The sequence below is a fragment of the Camelus dromedarius genome, chromosome 22 (assembly GCF_036321535.1).
Source record: "Camelus dromedarius isolate mCamDro1 chromosome 22, mCamDro1.pat, whole genome shotgun sequence".
Lineage (NCBI taxonomy): Eukaryota > Metazoa > Chordata > Mammalia > Artiodactyla > Camelidae > Camelus > Camelus dromedarius.
In genome coordinates, this window is record NC_087457.1 from 18,467,391 (window position 1) to 18,483,152 (window position 15,762).

General features: G+C 42.2%; 1 long non-coding RNA gene across 2 annotated transcripts in view; it reads left to right on the forward strand.

The window, feature by feature from the left end:
* The window catches only part of LOC105095792 (uncharacterized), a 249,117-nt gene that overhangs the window by 217,712 nt on the left and 15,643 nt on the right, over positions 1 to 15,762 (forward strand). For both annotated transcript variants that reach the window (XR_010377330.1, XR_837780.3), the window contains exons 11-14: positions 1,186 to 1,320; positions 4,064 to 4,252; positions 6,544 to 6,873; positions 9,446 to 9,585. This is a non-coding gene — a long non-coding RNA (uncharacterized LOC105095792). The remainder of the gene's footprint in view (positions 1 to 1,185; positions 1,321 to 4,063; positions 4,253 to 6,543; positions 6,874 to 9,445; positions 9,586 to 15,762) is intronic.

A 15,762-nucleotide genomic window follows, 5' to 3' on the forward strand; every position in this document is an offset into this window, starting at 1 on the left:
AAGAGGGACACCAGGAGAATAGGGGACCTGAGTGCGAGGCGAGGGGACACATCTGATATTGTGCTTTACAGATTAGAGTTTGAACTCAGATTACTTAAGGCTTTAAGGCCTTTGGCTTGAGGGGGATGCAGAGCTTGTACTGAGAGTTCCTAGAGCTGATAGGGTGTCCTGTTCCTTACGCCCTGCTACGTGAGTTGGTGCCTCCCTCGGTCCTGAATACCCAGCCACCAGATGAAGCTGTATCCACCTGTGTCTCTGACCCCCCACCCCAGGGAATATTTTTCTCTTGGTTTCCCCACCCCTTCAGAGCCTCCAGACATTGATAGCCATTTTCAGGTTTCCTTTAAAAAACACATATTTTGTTTTATCAGATGAAAGCTAAGATACCCTGTTGTCTAGTTTAGTCCTCAAGAGCAGACAGCCCTAACTGTGCATAACAAGCACTGAAATTTCTGCCCCTGGGTCTCATCTTTGTGCCCCATTCTGGCCCTTTCTGACTGACAAGGGTTTTTCTTTAGCTACATTAATACCTTTAATCTGGACACAGTCATCTATTGAAGATCTGGCAGCCCTGATGCCTTGTAAGATAACTTTGCATAACTCTGCTCTGATCATAAATTAATCTAACATTTAACTCTTGGCAACTTTATTTCCCATTTTGGATCGGGAGACCCACAGGCCTTCCCAAAGGCTGACATACGTAGTGCTCTGTGACCCCGGGAGTGAGGATGAATACCAGAAGCCATAACGAAAGTACTACTTTAAAAGCTGTTGTGATTCTGGAAATACCGTTCATTTTCTTCGGTGTTAATGGTGTGGCGATTTGTAAAATGTCCTTATTAGGGGATGCAAGCTGAAGTCTTTGGGGATAAAGTGTCATGATGTGTACAACTTACTTTTAGATGATACACACGTGCACACAGAGCTACATATATGTAGATACAGCAAAAATGGCCCATGTTAGCAATTGGTCAGTCTAGGTAAAGGGCATGTGGGCATTCATTATACTCTTCTGTCAGTTTTGTGTAGGTCTAGAACTGATCCAGATCTATGCCTGAAGTTTCTTAGCACAGGTAATAGTATCTTCAAAAGTCATTTGCTTCCACTTTTACTAGTGGTTTTGCCGTGCCATACCCTCCAGTGTCCTGTTGTTTCATGCCAATAATTTAATTCCTTTCTTTGCAGTGGCTCAGTTTGACACACAGCCTAAGTTGAGGTTTGGTTAACTCGTCAATATATCATGTCACTGGATTTATGAAGGGAAGAAAAAAGTGCAGAACCAATGAAGGCATCAAAGACAAGCTCATCCCTAGTCCCAAGGTAAAAATGAAAGGGCCAGCCGGGGGCTTCATCCCTCCTCTGGCCCTCCCTTACAGTGGCAACACCCCATGCGTGCTGGGTGGATTTTCTTGGTGTCCTCAATATTAAGAGCAGCTATTCTGTGATTTGCTGGCGTCTCCAGGGAGTTGGAGCTGAATTATTGGACAAACTGCAGCTGATTAGTCTAAAGCTCAGGTTTAAAGAGAGAAAGAGACAGAGCTGTCTAAGATAAATAATGAACTGGACTCCAGCATTGATCCATACCTTTAAGGGTTAATAGCACAAAGGTTATTGGGGTTGCTGGCCACAGGGAAAGCTGCCAAGAAGCGTGTCTCTTCCTAACGTAAGCTCCCCTGCCCAATTCTTTTAATACATGACTTCCTCCAGCACTTCCTCTAGTTTGAAGAAGAATGCAAATTTGTCTAACCTCTAAAAAAAAAAAAACCTTGTGGTATGTGCAGTGAGTGTTAGAGGCAGAAAGAGAGCAACAGACCAGAGGCTGTTTCTGCCCACATGCCTCAGCTTTGCTTCCAGAGAATACCATGCAGTTGGATTAGGCCCTCCCAAAGTCTCTTCCAGATGCTACTGAGAGAAAAAACAAAAAAACAAAAAAAAACCTGGGCAGCAAATGTCACAGCCCAGATCCCTGTGTGGTCCAGCAGCAGCGGCAGCAGAGACACACAGCAGTTACAGAGCCAAGCAGGTGCCAAGCCCCGGGCACAGCTTTCTGCTTCATGCTACATCCTCCCTCTGAATCTCTGAGGGACTTCACTCAAAGAGAGAGAGGGGACACTTTCAGTCCCACCACACGAAGGTGCGTAGGTGGGAAGCCGAGAAATGACTGACAACCCCAGGCCTGTTAGAGCCACAAGCATGCTAGCTACTTTTGTCACCAGCAAAAACCGTCCCATTTGCTCGGGGTCTTTGGTGAGAAAGAAAACCATCCCTGGCAGTTGCTGGGCATGGAGCTGTTTATGCCGATGGTAACTAGGGGCCTGGAGGGCAGTCCACACCACAATCTGATCTTGGCAATTACTGCTTATTTCAGGACCCTGAAACGGTCCTCTTTTATTACTTAAATTTATTAAGAATGAACTGGCAGTTTCCACTGTAAGGAATCTGACTTAAGCCCATGTAGTTAGGACAGAATCTCCCTGCTGCCTTCTCTCCCACCTGGCTGACCCCCTGGTCCACCCTGAGTGGTAGCTTTTCCAGGTGAGACCACCCTGCAGAAAAGGCTGTGCCCGTGGGGGGCAAGGGCAGTTCCAGAAGTCCTTCCAGGACCAGTTGTGCCTCAGTCTGTGGTCTGAGGACCACCTGCATCAGCATCCCTGGAGAGCTGTGAAAACGCGGATTCCTAGGTCCCATCCCACTCCGACTCAATTGGACTGTCTGAGAAAGGCATCCCAGAACCTTTATTATGAGCAAGCTCCTCAGGTATTTCTCACACAAATTTGAGTTTGTGAATTACTCTGTCACCACTTTCAGAATTCACTAAATGCTTGTTGAATGAGTAAAGGCCAACTAATGCTTGCTAAGGTATTAACCAATATCCCTCCCAACCCTGCAACAAAGGGTGGTGTTTTTTTGAAAAGAACTGTGGAAGATTCCAAAACTAAAGGTAAAATGGCAGAACCTTGGGTGTGAACTTTCAAGGTGACAGCTCTGTCCTTGACCCCTCAAAGTGCCACATAGGCCCTCCACCTGCAGGCCCACAATCCTATGGAGAGACACCGCTGATGCTGGTGCTAATTGTTTTCTCATCACTTACAACGCGCTCACCAGGCACTCTACAAACACTGTCTCACCTTTCATGTCAAAGTACACAGCACAATCTCCAATTTCCAGGCATGGAAACTGGGGCTCAGAAAGGTTAAGGAATTTGTGGTAGCTTACATGGCTCCTAAGTGTCAGGCACAGACTGAAATCCAGTCATTCAGAAGATCATGCCACAGCCACTAATATTGGTTTCATAAAACTCTGGAGATTTTACATTAAAACCCAGACTTTTCCTCTTGAGAAAGCAGATTTTATACCCCTGGGCTCCATTCCTGGGTCAGGATATGGTTAAGGTTTTAGAATCCACAAACTTGGGTTTAAGTCTTGACTCTAGGCCTTATTGACTGTGTGACCTTAGATAAGTCTCTTAACCTCTCTGAGCCTCTCCTTCAACTGTAAAGTAGATGTAATAATAGTATCGACCTCACAGGTAGCTGTGAACATAGAATGAGATGATATATGTTCAACGCTAAGTATTTGTACTTTAATAAATATTAGTCATATAAGCTTGGAGAGGGCAGGCCTTGACCACGGCAACATGCCTAGCGTATGACAGAGCCAAAACTCACCCAGATTCCAGATTCCAGTCCCTAAGCTGCTTCCACTGCATTTTTCTACTCTCCACCCTCCCAGACTCTACTGTCCATCAGCCACTCCCCATGAAATACCCAACTCATCATGCAGGAGATGGGAAAATCTGAATTTTCCAAATTTATTACACAGAACTAGCCAGACACATCTTTTTTGCCTGAAGAAACAAAATGGCCATAGTGATGAAATCCAGACTGTAGTCTCTGCCCATTTATTGACCATTAGCAAGTCCCTTATCCTCACTGGGCATCAGTTTCCTCATCTGATAGATGGGATATACCTGTTATATACTAAATTATGACCCCCTAAAATTCTTATGTTGAAGTGCCAACCCCCAATACTTCAGAATGTAAGCATATTCTTATCTTCATAGGGTCTTTCAAGAGGTGATTGAGTTCAAATGAGACCATCAGGGTATGACCCTCATTCAGTGTGTTGAGTGTCTTAGAAGAGGAGGAAGAGACATCAGGGGCCCACATGCACAGAAGACAGCCACCTCCAAGCTGAAGAGAGAAGCCTCACAGAAAATCACCTTGTTCTTGGACTTCCAGCCTCCAGAACGGTAAGAAAACCAGTTTCTGTTGTTTAAGCCACCCAGGCTGTGGTATCTTGTTATGGCAGCCCTAGCTAACAGATACAGTCTGTTTGACAGATGAATCCTTGCAGAGCCCGGTACCTGGCAGGTGTTTGACAAGGGTTAGCTATTGCCCTTACACAAAGGGAGCAGAGGGCAGGGGACCTCCCCTACAGACACTGCGTTCTGAGGCTGCCTGTTGAGCTGGCCTTTTCCGCTGACAGAGTCTGCCTGCCAAACACCTGGAGAGAACACCTTTGCCAGAACACCCTCTGCCTTGGACAGGACTGGGAAGAGAGGGTAGGTTTGTCAACTCTCCTTTAAGCCACCACCTTCATGTTCGCACTTGTCATTACAATAACTATTCAGTTCAACATCTTTCTTAACATGCCTCAGTCTCTCAATACCAGCTCAATCACTGTGACATCTTTTTTAAAATTAATTAATGTATTTATTTTTATTGAAGTACAGTCAGTTTACAATGTTGTGTCAATTTCTGTGTACAGCTTAATGTTTCAGTCATCGATACACATACATGTATTCTTTTTCATATTCTTTTTCATTATAGGTTACTACACGATATTGAATATAGTTCCCTGTTCTATACAGTAGAAACTTTTTGTTTATCTATTTTATATATAGTAGTTAGTAGTAGTAGTTAGTAGCAAATCTTGAATTCCCAATTTACTCCTTCCCACTCCCTTTCCCCCCGGTAACCATAACTTTGTTTCCTATGTCCGTGAGTCTGTATCTGTTTTGTAAATAAGTTCATTCGTGTCTTTTTTTTTTTTAGATTCCACATATAAGTGATATCATATGGTATTTTTCTTTCTCTTTCTGGCTTACTTCACTTAGAATGATGATCTCCAGGTCCATCCAGTTGCTGCAAATTATTTTATTCTTTTTTATGGCTGAGTAGTGTTCCATTGAATAAATATACCACAATTTCTTTATCCAGTCATCTGAGGTTGGACATTTAGGTTGTTTCCAGGTCTTGGCTATTGTAAATAGTGCTGCAATGAACAATGAAGTGCATGTGTCTTTTCCAATTAGAGTTCCCTCTAGTTTATATCCCCAGGAGTGGGATTACTGGATCATATGGTAGGTCTATCTTTAGTTTTTAAAGGATTCTCCATACTGTTTTCCATAATGGCTACACCAAACTACACTCCCACCAACAATGTAGGAGAGTTCCCTTTTCTCCACATCCTCTCCAGCATTTATTATTTGTGGACTTTTGAATGATGGCCATTCTGAGTGGTGTGAGGTGAGATACCTCATTGTAGTTTTGATTTGCATTTCTCTGATAATTAGCAATATTGAACATTTCTTCATGGGCCTATTGGGCAGTTATATGTCTTCATTAAAGAATTGATTGTTTATCTCTCCTCCCCATTTTTGGATTGGGTTGTTTGGTTTTCTGTTATTAAGTTGTATGAGCTATTTGTGTATTCTGGAAATTAAACCCATATCAGTCTCATCTTTTGCAAATATTTTCTCCCATCCCTTAGGTTGTCTTTTTGTTTTGTTTATAGTTTCCTTTGCTGTGCAAAAGCTTATAAATTTAATTACATCCCATTTGTTTATTTTCGCTCTTACTTCTATTGCTTGGGTAGACTGCCCTAGGAGAACATTGCTAAGATTTATGTCAGAAAATGTTTTGCCTATGTTTTCTTCTGGGAGGTTTACAGTGCATGACATCTTTAAAAATGTCTTCTTAACAACATCTAGGGGGCTACTTGGACTCGTATTTTTTCTTGGCATCACTGTGCATCCTTTACCTGTATCTGTCTAACTGTTTAAGGTGGATATTCATTCAGCTCCAAAATACTATACAATATTCTTCAAAAAGCAATAGACATTGATTCCTCTTGTTTCTGAGAACAGTACACCCGTTCATCTACTGTAGAATAACCGCTGTGACTCAATATTACCACACTGTGATGTCGTTTTGTGCTATTTTGAATTAAAAGACTTCTTTTGAAATAACAAAAAAAGCAATAGACCTTTCTTCCATTATGTAGAACTGCTCTGTCCACCAGCCACATGCGGCTTTTGAGCACTTGAAATGTGGCTAGTCTGAGCTAAGATGTACTATAAGTATAAAATACACAACAAATTTCAAAGATTTGGTATGAATAATAAGAATGTAAAATATCTCCTTAATTTTTATATTGATTTTACCTTGAAATGATAATAGTCCAGATACAGTGAGTTAAAAAAAAATACATTCAACAAATTTCACTCATTTCTCTTTATTCTTTTCATGAAACTCCTAGAACACTTAAAATGACACATGTAGACACATTCTATTTCTATCAGACACCACTGATAAAGAAGAAAAAACGAGGCACAAGAATGTTTTAAAGTGACTTGCTCTGGATTCACAGAGGGTCAGAATGGAAATCAGTGTCTGACAGCCTGGGCAGGAGTCTGATCATTCCTCCAGGGAGACAGGACTGGCACTGCTTGGCATGATCCTTTGAGAACATCTCCCCAACACTGAGATCTTCACCCACCACTTTGTTTCTCCTGAGAAGGAAGCATGGGAAGATGAAGTCAGCTCAGAGGATGAACAAAAAGTTGTAATCCTGTGTGAGTCTTGAAGGGTAAGCTGAATGATCTAAGAATTTTCCATCCCTAAGGTCTGGAGCAGTCATAAGAGTCTTCTTTACTCCCACGACCACAACAGAACATATATGACTAAGAAAAATAGTGAGAGACTCAGATGACAAATATTTTCCCCCATTATCTCTTCTTTATCAGCAGCAGTGTGGTCACTTGACAAATCCCCAAATGATGTCATTTGAGGCACTGAAAGGATCATTATCGTGCAGAGGGACTCACCTGGTTGTAGGCACTGCCTCTAGGTGAAAATGTGAGGCAAAGAGAGGGCACTTCAACCGCTTTTGTCTCCACTTTGAGGAGGGAAAGGGCAACTGTAAAAACAACCAGCCTCCAGCGTGGCAGACTTCACTGAGTTTAGGGACCAAGCCCTGAGCAGAAAGGTCCTTTTCTCGCCCAGATCTGTCCCAGGCTCTTAAACCCTCAACCTAGTCAGTATCATTCAGGAAAGACCCCTGCTCACCCTCTCGGAGTCTAAAATACCTTCCTTATCCGGAGGTCACTGTGAGACAGGTAGGAACCTTGATACAAGGATAAAACAAAAACAGGTCTGGTAACAGCCTACAGAGCTATCAGTTAAGTCCATAGGAATCTCGTTAGGTTCTTTCCAGAGCTTATTAATTCTTACTTTACAGATGACTATAACAAAGCAACTTAGTAGTTTCAGGAGAAACAAGAGGGAAGAAAAAAAAAGTAGGAAGTCCTTCCAGATAGACTCCAAAAAAGATGTCAAAGCAACAAGAAAGGTTAAGATGATGAAAGGTAGACTTAGAAGCTCAAAAGCATAGCCCCCTGTAGCTGCTTGGTAGGCTTCTACCAGTTTCAAGGTAGTATTCATAGCACCAGAATAACAGAAGAGCTGCTAATTTGATTCATTATATGCAGAAGCTGATACTCACATTAATGACCCAAAGGCATTCATAGATGTTTATAATTTGTTTCCTTTTTTCTGCTTTCAGAGGCATAAGGATACAATACTTAGACATAGTCTGATTAATTTGTCTTAAATGTTTAATCACTTGCAGGGGTGAGCTTCAGTGAGCCTTCATTCTCCCAACAATACCCCTGACAAAAGAGGCTTTGTTAGAGAAAGGATACTTGGATGTTCACAGAACATATGTCCCGGTAATCCTGGGACAGAAGTCAGTTGTCTCATGCTCAGAAAGGGGCCCCTAACGAACCTCCATGCACTCACAGCCTGCCATTTGCTCAGTGGCCACAGGGGCCAGCATCCTGGCAAAGGCGATGCTGAGGGCAGTGGCTTCCCACATGAAGCCCGCCCTCCTCTCTCCGAGCAGATGGGCCAGCCCTTAGGGAAAGGAAGCTCTTCTGAGATTCTCCTATCTTCATTCTTCCCAAATGGGCTTTGCTATAAAAAGCAAATTAAACAGCCATTGTTCCTTCCCTCCATGAAGCTGGCAGACCAACATCCTGTCTAATACCAAAGACTCCCGGATGTTTGCTGCCCGGCTGCTGACTCTGGCTACTTACTGCTTAAAGCAATGAGGAAAAACGCACCTTCCACTGGGAACAGGATTTTTCTTAAGCTCCGAGTCTTCCTTTTTTGCTGGGTCTTTTTTTTTTTTTTTTTTTTTTGCTATGATATATAACAGACAGCAGAAAAGGGCTTTCTTTTTAGCACTGGTATTCTTCTCCATGCCTGGAGAAGCTCTCCCACTAGCTTTCCAAATAGGTCAGCATTAGAAGTGAGCCTGAAACACTAGCCCTTAAATTGTCCCCTACCTGTGAACCTGGGATATTTCTCAGTGAAAAACTTTTTTCAGGAGTCCTTAAATACCAAGCAGTCAAAAAAATTAGCCATACAAGTTGATAGATGTGTTAATTAACTTGATTGTGGTAAATATTTGACAACGTATATGTGTATTAAGTCATTATGTGGTACATTTTAAATATCTAAAATTTAATTTGTCAATTAGACCTCAGTAAAGTTGGAAATAAAAAACAAAATAAGATACCCCACCTTTAATGTAAAATAGAAAAAATATAGACAATATTTTATAATAACTATAAATGGAGTATAACCTTTAAAAATTGTGAATCACTGTATTGTACACCTGTAACGTGTATAATATTGTACAGCAACTATACTTCAATTTAAAAAAGAAATCAAACAAATAAATGAATTAAAGCAATCAAAGTCACATAACCTAAAAAAATAAAATGAAAAACAAAATATTTTCTAAAAAGACACATGGCTGAGATTAAGATCATAGAGATACCCCGAGTACCCACAAAGAACGGCCCTCAGGGAGAAAAGGAAGTAAAACAGGTCAGCAGCAGCTTTTGAGAGGAAAAACTGCAGAGAAAAAGAAGAGGGAGAGAGGGAGAGAAACTGGAAGAGAGAGAGGGAGAGAGAAAAAGAGAAGCAGCCCGTATTTCTCATGTGGCAGCATTCATCACACTGTGATGTAACTGCGTGTGGGCTCCTCTCTCTCCTTACTCTGTACACTCTAGGATTGACATCTTAGGCTTCTACTTTGTTTGTAAACTTCATCTCAAGTTTGATTTTCACTGTAACCTAACATTTGTCAACAGCTCACTGAAAGCTACTACATCCTAGAGAGACCCACTGGCCCGTCCTTGTGGGAGAGGATCTCTGAGGCTTCTCCGTGGACCATCTGAAGATGCTCGACACTGGCTGTAGTTGTCTGACTGGGCAGTGCCATTACTATTGGGTAAGCTGAGAGCCCTCTTGTATCACATTTATACGGTCCTAGAAGTCCCATGAACCACGGATCTCTCTAGCTTTGTAATTGATAACTTAGAACAAATAGCTCAAACATCTGATTCATTACACTTCAGAAACCCTAAGGCAGAGATTCAACATTGCCAATAAAGCTTGGGGTGCTAATATGAGGCACTAAACGTGGACGGTTCTATGAAAGTGAGTCCTGAAAGGAAAAATACATCTTGAAAGCCTAAGCAGGCTTTAGGCCAAGAGTCTAAAATTATTCAAAAGTCATCTTTTATCCTTTAGAGTGAAGGCTAGAAGAGGTATTTTTAAAACTAATTTTTGAAAAACCAAGTGTAGCATTGTGACATTTCACACTTACCAGTTTTCTAAACCATTACTAAACTGGGGGGTCTTTGAGGTTTCCAACACCAGCTCTTACATTAAGGTTTTCAAAATGAAACCTTGATATGTGTTTCCTGAACAGCTTCTTTTTACATGGTCAAGTGGACTTGTTCTCAGAAAGGGAGAGATGCTTCTGGTAAGTCAAGGAGCAAAAAAGGAAGTGAGCCTGTGACAGTCAAGCAGAGTATGTGGATGGTGTGGAGGGGTGAGGAAGATTCTGTGGGGATGTGGCTCCTACTTCCACAGGCAGCTCCTCTGGGGCATGGTCCTCCCCACCTCAGCCCCCCTCAGCCCCCAGCCACAAGTCCTGCATGAAGCCACCAGCCAGTGTGACCACAGGGGCTCATTTTCAGACTCATGGCCTCTACCTGATGCTGCATTACTAACCAAGCTAATATTTGAGGAGATGTAAATTGTACTAGATTCCTATGGCTGCTGTGACAAATTACAACAAACTTAGTGGTTGAAACAGTACAATTTAGTATCTTACGGTTCTGGAGGTCAGGAGTCTGACACAGGTCTCACCAGGCTAAAATCAAGGTGTCAGCAGGCTCTGTTCCTTCTGGAAGCTCTAGGGGAGAATCCGTTTCTTTAACTTTTCCGGCTTCTAGAAGCTGCCTACACTCCTTGGCTCTCAGCCCCTTCCCTCCATCTTCAAAGCCAGCAAAAAGGTGCTTCTCACATCAAATCACTCTGACCTATTCTCCTGCTTCCTCCCACTTCCACTTTTAAGGACCTTGTGTTGACATAGTGTCCATACAGATAATTCAGGATAATCTCTCTTTTTTAAGGTCAGCTGATTAACAACCTTAATCCATTTACAACTTTAATTCCCCTTTGCCATATAATGTGATTCCAGAAAAATTAGTATGTAGACATCTTTCAGGGAACATTATTCTGCCTACCATGCAAGTAAACCAAAATGAAAAGGATACAAAATGGGGGAGACACCCTCTACATCAGCACACATGAAAATATCTTGAAAACACCAGGGAATAAATGCAAAGTAATAGGTCCAAAGTGAATAAACAAAGTACAACATCAATTCACGGCCAGAAAGCTCACCATGTGTCATTAATGAAATCAAAACAGAACGGAGCACCCCAAGAAACTTTGGGGCTTTGAGAACAGATAGGAACCTCAGAAGTCACACGGCCGCCTTTGCTGAGCATTCATACAGTAGTTCGTGCTCAAACATTTTCACGGTCAGTGTTTTGATGCAATAGTTGACAATGTCAGAAGATGTCAAAATAGATAAACCAACACAAGAAAGTTGTCCATCATTGCGACATTTCACATTGGCTTTAAAGTGTCTGTGGGTTTCACACTGGTTGCTTGATTCCCAGCCTCCCAGCCCCTTCAACTCTGAGTCACTGCTGAAAAGAAGTGTTTATAGTCCTGACAGCTCAGAAAGCAAAATTCTCACATTTACCAGCAAAAACAAGATTTTTTTTTTTTTTTTTTTTGGCAAGAGCTTGCACGTAGCTGAATCCCCATCAGCCTAAGTGTCAAACTGGATGTTGAAAATCTGACAAATATCAGATGCTCATTAGGATAACGATGCACAGGGGACATCCCTGAGAAGGGCTTGAGGGATACCAGTCTGTCTTTGCACCCTGATTGAGGCCCAAAGACCTCTTAAGTGCCAGGTCAGACCTCTCATTTCATCCTCCGGCAACCCATTGATGTAAGGTACTGCCATTCCTCTTTGTTAGACAAGGGATTTGAAATTCCAGGAGAGGTGAGATGAACTGTGGGCAAAAATGTCGCCTGCCATATCAATAAACCAAGGATATTGTGGCCATCAAGCCATCAGTCACTAAAGCCACCCCCAGCTGTGTACCCCAAGGGGACTCAGGATCGGAAAGCACAGGACACTGGCCCTAGATAGCTGAGGTGCATATCAAAGGAATGAGTTCAGGGAGCCCAGACTTGCATCTTCCCATACATAGAAAGGCGCTAAATTCATTAACTTGAGATGTCTGGTTTTCTTTTGTTAGCATTAATCTCTGTGTGTGTGTGTGTGTGTGTGTGTGTGTGTGTGTGAGAGAGAGAGAGAGAGAGAGAGAGAGAGAGAGAGAGAGAGATGTACTTTCTTTTGTTCTTTTTTAATTGAGTTATAGTCAGTTTACAATGTTGTGTCAATTTCTGGTGTACAGCACAATTTTTCAGTTTATTAGCAGTAATCTTGATGTTCGACTACCTGGGTTTTTTTGTTTTGGGGTTTTTTTTGGTTTGAACTCCTCTGTATACTGGCTCCTCCCTAACCTCTTTGGAGCAGTCCCTGAGAGATCTCTGAGAGGCTGTCTTCCCAGGCTTAAGTCTTCAGCAAGCCCACCAGATAAAACATAATTCTCAATTTTTAGGTTGTACTTTTTTTTTTTCAGTCGACAGTCTAATCTACCCCTAAGTTGGACTTTTTCTACTGTATTTGACTGTCACTCATCCAATCATCCCTGATGGCTCTGCTATTCCTATAACTTTACAGAGAAGATGCATTTCCTGGCTGTTGTGTTATAAACAGTATGTATATGTTATCTGGATGTGTAAGTTAGTGTCAGTAAACATCTCTTTCAGTCCCTTCTCTAAATTTTCCCAAACATGAATTTCACTATTTTTAGTTTTTCTATGAAATATTGTATCTATAAAACTCTGTCTCTTCTTCTCTGTCTCTCAGTCTCTCTCTCTCTCTCCCTCTCTCTCTCTCTCTCCTCCTCTTCCCTTCCTTTAGAAATTCACTCTAGTGTGTCACTTATTTGTCGTCAGGAAGAGACAAGTTCTCTTCCGTCTCAGATTTCTGGGTGCTTCCTCATCTGAAACCACCTCACTGATTTTGCTCTACCACTCTCCAGCCTGTCAGCTCAGGTTGGACACACTTCTCTTTTCTAATATAACTTATAGCTCTGTACTTAGTCTCAAGCCAAACCATTGGTCCCTCACCTGCCAATTCAAGTCCCCCTGCCCTATGGAGCTCTGCCTTTTCCTTCTTCTTCATTTGTTTATTTCATCCACTATTTTTAAGGTCCTGGGCAACATGTTCCCAAGGGAATTTTTTTTACCCCAGACATCCACTCACTCCCCTCCTCCTCTTACCCATCTGGTAAACTTTTCTCATCTTGCAAAATTTCCATCTGTCCTGCAACATTTTCACAAGTGCTCTATGTTAACAAAGACACACTTTCCTCTAGGATGATGGGCTATGCGCACAATACCAGGTAGCAGCTTTTTAAAATAAGATCCATAGAAAGGGTCTGATACTATAATTCATGAATGTAAATTCATGCAAGAATGGAAATGCATTCATCAAGGGAGACTCCTCCTCTTTTCCTCAGAAGGATTTTTGCTCTGTCAAAGGAAAGAGAACAAGTCTTATCAAGATACTGAGCCGACTATCCACTCAGCACAGAGATTTGTAACACCTCTTAGGTGAGAGTTTTTTGCAAAGGAAGAGCTTTGTTCAAAAGGCTTCTATGCTAGAAAAAGCCCCAAGGTTCAGAAGAGCAATTAACAGAAGGTGTGTTGCTGAGACAAGGCAAGGAGAGGAAAGAACTGATCCTTTTCCCTGGGGAGGCAGACAGGTTAGGGGGGAAAAGGTTTTGTTCTGATCAGTGGAATTGGGAGGCAGTGCCTGGCTAGTGTGGAAATCCCAGATCACCTTTCTGTATAAAGAAGAGGGATAGCAATAGAGTCAGTCTTGCCCCAAAGTGCTTTAAACTGAGGTGTTTTCTCCCATTATCTGGCCATTAGCTTTACATTTGAGAAGACATCAGAAGGGGTTACTGTCTAGAAGCGCAAAACTATTTTGCTTCCATCTTTAAATGCTTGCGGAAAGCACCAAATAGGTAAACTGGACCAGATAAAAAATTGGAACAGAATCCAGTACAGGCAAGAACCTTATTCAACACTTTGATGACCAGCTAGCTCCCTGTGAAGAATGGAGAGCTCTAAAGTATTCAGAACCACACAGAAATTCTAGGACTTTCATTATACCCAGGAGGAGAATAACTCTCATTTGTTTAGCAACTATTATGTACCAGGCATGATTCATAGGTCTAAAAAGTATTGTAATCCTGCAAGAAAAATATTTTATGCCCATTTTACAGTTGCAGCAGCTAAGGTGTTACCAGCTAAAAAGTTGGTAGAGCCAGGACTCAAAGCCAATTAGACCTGATTCCGAAAGTGATGTGCTTTCATTCTTTGAGGGAAGGAGAGATGGGTTTATCTGTCAATACATTGCAACTTACGAATAGGAAACCCACGTGCTCTGATCTCTAGGAATTAGTGTGAGTGATAGTCCCAATTCAAATGCTTTGCTCCATAGTCCCTTTGAAGACTGATATTATCAAGCCATTTTCTTAACATTTAAACAGTAAATGCAGATGTTGCAACATCGATAATACTCAGAATGAGAACTTCAACTGCCTACACAGAAGAGAGGATCCTTCAACAGAGGAATGCTCAACTGACGATTTCTGATAAGACTTTTAAAAATCACTTGTGTTCATGGTTAGCCATCTTGGTTGCACAACAGAATCATTGGGTGAGGGGGACTTTTTTTTTAAGTAAATGCCCAGCTCTGTGCCTACGGATTCTGTTCTATAGGTCTGGGGTAGAGCCAGGCAACCTGCACTTAAAAAAAAAAAAATTGCTCAGAGGACTTTGATCTGTTGCCAGGGCTGGTACCTACCCACAGAAGCACGGTCAAAACAGACTTCAGATTTCCCTTCCATCCTGTCACTTGCAAATCCAATCACAATGCAATCAAAGAGAGTCACAAATCCCTAATCCAGAAACTCTTCCAGAGCATCACAAAGCAATCACAGAATAGTTTTTTATTTTTTTAATGAAGGCCAAAATTCAGCATAACTGGAGCAGGAAACCACCAGATGTGAATATATTAAGCTTTATTTTAAGAGATCGCGATAGGAATTGTTTACATCCTAGAGAGTGCTGTGAGTTGACAGATGGTGAGCGGCCCAGAGGAGGCGAGCAGGCTGGTCTAGTGAGCTCTACCTTAATCCTGCCCCACCTCTCTGGTCACCGTTAAGGGAGATGCTGTATTACGTCTTTGGCATGACTGTTCTCTGGCTGTACCTGAACCATTCCCATTTTAATCCAACCTTGATCCTTTAAAACTGTCTGTTTAAAGGGTCTCAAATCCTATCATTTTTAAAACAATCATTTCAACAGTAATATCCCAAAACATATTATTCATTTGTCCCACGTCCAGAAAGAAACTTATCACCACCCCTATCATGACTGCTCAACGTAAAAGCATGAGTTTTAACCCGAAATGCACAGACTGCTGGAAGAATAGTGGAAGCACTTCCTGTGGGCTTTGCAGTGTCAGGGATGACTGTACCCAGTTCCTGTTGTCTTCAGTTACTGTAGCCTGAGGACTGTTTCAGCACCAGGATCCTCTAGAACTAAAACTGCATCTGCCTGCTACAAAGTACTGTGCTCTGGGACCCACTGGCTTTGTCCAGAAGGTCTTTTAATGTCTTACAGTTGTGCTGCTTTAAGAGTTTGGGTGTACATTTTGGGTTCAGAGAAAGCAAAAAAGCCTCCAGTAAGCAGGGTTGGACTATAAGCTTAGAGGGTTGTGTAAACTCAACAGGTTAGGCTCTGGAAACATCTGTGCAGCCCACTCCCCACTGCCCTTGTGTCTAAATGCCACTCTCTGGGAGTAAACAGCCCACCCAGCTCCCTGAGCAGAACAGGGGAGGTAACTTCCCAGGATGAACTATGATGTGAAGAGGGGTGAGAGTTAGCCTGA